At 47.2% G+C, this 5,000-nt stretch overlaps 1 non-coding gene across 1 annotated transcript; it reads left to right on the plus strand.

Annotated features, from left to right (window-relative positions):
- The first annotated feature begins 1,963 nt into the window (after positions 1 to 1,963).
- Positions 1,964 to 2,036, plus strand: TRNAK-UUU. The gene has a single exon. It is a non-coding gene; the product is annotated as a tRNA-Lys (tRNA).
- Positions 2,037 to 5,000: the final 2,964 nt, after the last annotated feature.

A 5,000-nucleotide genomic window follows, 5' to 3' on the forward strand; every position in this document is an offset into this window, starting at 1 on the left:
AGCCCGGCGCGGCGGGTCGCCTTTTGAATTCAGTAGATAGAAGAAACTATTAGATAGATAAGGAGTAGGTGAGTGAGTGAGTCCTCACTGACCTGAGCGGTTTCGATCACCTAGCAGGCCTTTTATTTGGTAGGTAAGATCGCCAAAGCGTATCATCAGATTTGACTACAAAGGAAGGAACTCGAAGTGAGACGGCACCGTCTTGGGCAACGCAACGATAGTTGGCCCTCTATCATCTTCTATCCGGTAGACTTGGTAAAAGGGCCCCGACTTATTTCCAGAATTAGAGTTCGACCGCAGCTGCCCTTTTTTTTGGGGGGAAAAAGTTCCTTGCCAATTTTCGACCCCGATCTCTTTTAATTTGTTTTGGGTATTACCAAACCTAGCCTAGCCTTCGTCAATCACACTAAAGCAGAGCACCCAACTATGGCAAGGCCCCCTTAAGGGTTAAGTTAGTCAATCCGGCCCGAGACGCGTTCGTTGACAAAACCGCCGTAGGAATGGAGACCCTTCAATAGAGCGGCGGCGAACTGATCAACGAGAAAGAAGCCCTACTCACTACAAACGAATATACCACAAGATCGAACTGCACTCATGCCTCTCCCGCATCAAGTTGACCGACCCCCCCCCTACGTACATGATTGATAGAATCACTACGTAGGTAGGGCCCTCCATTCTGATTGGTATATCATAAAAAAAGAAAGCCATTTGCACCAGGCGCACTGCGCTTTCCCTTGCCCAGATGTTCGCCTTTCTAAGTAAAGTAATGGTGACCCGCCGAAGACTGGAGCCTCGTAACATGTTGACGAAGACCTCCGAACTGAGGGTTCGATCAGTAGAGGGGACGACTTTGCCTCCCCGGAAGAAGAATCGCCCCGCTCTCTAGCCGACGGATCCCGTTGATCATATAACTGGGAGGGAACGTGTCACATTAGAGGTGAACGATCAGAGATGCCCTCTAATTACCACGATGAGGCCGGTCCCTCTTTTAGTAGACTAAGCTATGAATATGAATGAAGAAATGAATGCCGGGCTCTTTCTTTCACTGCTAACCCCAAGAAGTTTCTTAATGCTGATACTTTCTGTTTCGTCGAGCCATGGGCTTGCGGTCCTCCTTTGAGTGTGGGTTCAATTGGATGAATCTGTCAAGTCAAGGTCAACGTACGTAGCAGCAAGGATGGTGCATCGCCTATTTCTCGTTCTCGCTCGGGAGCCAAAACGAAACGCCTGCTACCTACTGTACTGGACCTTCGACCAGGCATTCTACCCTTGTCGAATCGGAACCAACCACCACTGTATTGCGCTCGAACAGTTGAGCGGCCGCCGGCCAGCTACTTCCGTACACAGATATAGATTCATTCTTCGTACCTGGTCCAACTTCACAACCCTTCGCGGGTTGGTCAGAAGTCAGTCTTGTTTGGTAAGACGGAATTGGACAAAGAAAAGAGAGTGCTCGACCGGAACAACGGCCAACAAAGACCGTAATTACATAGAGAACTGCTCCTCCCCTTCTCCGTCTTTAAGGCTTTAAGGCGAACCGTATGGCGGCTGGAAAGAAAGACGACCCCACCTTCTCGTAGATGGTGTCAGTGAGAGCAACTTTAGTATCCCCCGTTGACCTTCTTTTGTAGATAGAATCTTCAATGAGTGGAAACAAGCAAGCTTACTAAGAAAGGTGCTTGTTGAGTAAGGCCGGCTTTCGAGCCCAAGCCCCTTGTATAGGTTGGGTGCTTGAGCGCATGTTTCTCATATCGATCAAGGCTTTCCTTGAGTTTTCAATAAGGGGCGTGTTAGCACTCCTGCAAGAAAACGGCCTAGCTAACGCGCGCCCTTACGTTTTCTTCGCTTGCTCTGCAGTACGAGCCTCATACAGAGCTGCGCCCCTTTAATATGATGAGAAGAAGAGGGGCCGCCCTCTTTTTCTTTTCCGCACCAATCCTTATTTACTACTATATCTTTTTTTGGGTGTATAGCTCAGTTGGTAGAGCATTGGGCTTTTAACCTAATGGTCGCAGGTTCAAGTCCTGCTATACCCAACTCTACCTTACACTATACTATTAGTAAGGATGCGTAGTAGCGTTCAAAGATCACTCTTTGGCCTTTAGACTCGCTTCAGCGACTTCGCCCTTTAAGTGACAAGGGGGGTGAGGTAAGGAGTAGTAAAAGAATGGCTCGGTCATCAATAGGCCTCTCCTTATTCATTCGTTTAGGGCGGGGCTGCGGACCAACAATTCAGCAAAAGGGCTTAAAAGCTCCTTTCAGCCCTTACTCCTAAGTTGGAGCAACAAGCAACGGATTGAGCGCATCTTTCCCCTTTCTATTAGTAAGGCCTGCCATCTAGAGAGATAGAAATGGAAAGCGAAAGGACTGAAAGCGCTTGTCCAGCCTATTTATATTAACCGACTCCGATTCCCCTTCTTTCAATAGAGCTACTTCTAGTCGAATACTTTCATAAAGACCTTCTTTTTCAATGAAAGAAATTTTCCGCTAATAAAGTCACTGACATCAATTGGATCAGACTTGCTCTTGACCAGGTATTCTAGGAACGCATAAAGTAAGGTCTAACTAATATAGTCAGAGGGGGCGAGAATTGGCTTGCGGCATTCAGCTGTGAAATTAGGTGTACATCCGCCTCGCCTCCGGTTCTCAGGAAGATCCTTAACTGAAAGACATATCCCAAAATCGAATCTAAAGTCTTGTACTACGAGACTGGAAAGCTGTTAAAAGAAGTCAACTCAACTTCCCTCTCTTTCTCACCACACGGAACTCTTTTCCTTTAGTTTTTGCTTGCAAGTCCTAACTTTGCCCAGTTATTCTATGGGTTAACAGCATATACACTTGCTGTTATATTGACTTCTTCTCGATTAGCAGCAGCAAACAATCACGTTTTGACTGCTTTCCGCTCGTTAACAGCACCCTCTTTTGCTTTCCTCTTCTTTGCTTGCTCTTGGTGCTGTGTCTTCCTTTGTTCTTATACTCCTTTTTTGTCTTGTTTGTTCGCATGCACACCTGTTGTTTGTTCTATTAACAGCATACATACGAAGCGGTTTTTTTCTTTTTGTTCTTGGGTAGTAATAGTGTTTTGCTCCATTACATCTCATGGCAGCAGAGGGTACTTCACAAACATCATGTTTCACTCAAAATCCCTCTCTAATCACCGCAAATTCAGTGTTCGGTTTCTCGCCGACAACCTAGGCCTGCAAATTCTTCTTCATCGCTTAAATGGAAACCATTTTTTGCAATGGTCTCAGGCAGTTCAGTTGTTCCTGGGAGTAAAGAAGAAAACGGCACTTTCAGAGAGGGTCCATTTTGGAGCGCGCTCAAACACTGATGAAAGGTGATTGGAAAGCTAACAACGATCTTGTTAGCTCTTGGCTGTGAAATTCCATGGAGTCTGACGTTAACGCCAGCCTATTTTGGATGAAGTCCGCACGTTTCATTTGGGAACATGTCAATCGATTGTATTCCCGCAGCTTTGCTTCTAGGATCTATCAAATCAAGCAGTAGATATCCTCAGCCAGACAGGGAGACTGGAGCATAAATGCCTTCTATAATTAACAGATGTCGTATTGGGCCGAGCTTGAATCATACCAACCACTTCCACTATGCACATGTGGCGCACATGACACGCTTGCCACTCAAATGGAACAAGACAAACCTTGGCTGGCATGATAGATTGCCGGAATACGAGCTGATCAAAGTCCAGATCCTTGCAAATGAGCACTTGAGCAGAAGAGACAACGTCCTTCCATTTCTACTCAATAAGGAAGCAAGACAGCTTGCGATGAATAACCCCATGCTCTCATTGTGGGAAGCCAAATCATACCGTGGATCGATGTTGGGAACTTAACAGCAAACCAGATGATCTTCCCGGAAAGGCAAAGTGACTTAAGGCCGCATACGCAGCTGTAGAAAAGCCAACTATTCCACCTGAGGTTTTTGATAAGAAGCAAGCATCGTCTACTTTATCAAAAGTGCCGAACGAGATTCTCGAAGAATTCGCTCAATTCTACCTTAGCAAAAGATCAAGATCCGATGTCTCTTCTTCTCAAGAGACCCACTCTGCCAATGCCGCAGGTATCTTCACACCTAAGTCAAGTAAGAACCTCCCTTAGGTTGTTGACTCGGGAGCTTCGAACCGCCGGGTCAACTGACGACTTCTCTTATCTTTCAAACGATGTCGGTAATGTTTCAATTGCCCTTGCTAATGGTGAAACTCTTCCTATTCAAGGAACAGGAACAGTCTCACTTCCTCCTCTTTCATGTGGTCAAGTTATGGGGAGTACAGCTGACAGGGACACCGACACGGTCTTGGACTGCGATAAATGGGAGCTGCTCATGAGTTCCATTCCAGCCCCGAGACGGACAACGGAGCGGGGAGGACTCGGCATAGTGACCAGTCGACCTGCCCTGTGCCGGTTCAGCTATCATATTCAATCAAAAGGGCTCCGTCACTCAATAGAGACGTTTGAAGGAGTCTCCCCGGGGGCCGCCCTGGAGCCCACCTCCCCATTGCATCCGGGCAAATCATACCATACTGCTCATTGATTGACTAGCGCACTCCCCCGTCCCTTTTCCTATCCACAGCAGATTCCGCGTGGAGACAAAGATTTGCGGGAGAGATACCGAGCCTCGTTAGATTCCTTGGTAATTTCCACCATACATAGAATTGACCGGCCTCTGTACGCATGAGACCATTGGAATTTGGATTTTTCGCCCTTCCCCGGAAGAGGGAATTTCTTTTGATCAACCGAGTCCCTCGCTCTACTGACTTGCTTTACTAACAGCAGCACCTGCCGTGGGCTTTACTGACTAACGAGTTATCTGACGGCACCTAAGCCTAGCTCCCGGAAAGAAAACGAGGAGTTTACTACGACCCTCGGAGCTTGAGCGCTTCGCTTTCCCTGAACCAGAAGTCAACTGCAACTTGAACCTAAGAGCAAGTTTACGAAGCGAGCCCAGAAGAGCGAGGGACTCTATCACAGCACCTATCGGTGATC

Source organism: Quercus lobata, chromosome 1 (assembly GCF_001633185.2).
Source record: "Quercus lobata isolate SW786 chromosome 1, ValleyOak3.0 Primary Assembly, whole genome shotgun sequence".
In the NCBI taxonomy this organism is placed as follows: Eukaryota; Viridiplantae; Streptophyta; class Magnoliopsida; order Fagales; family Fagaceae; genus Quercus; species Quercus lobata.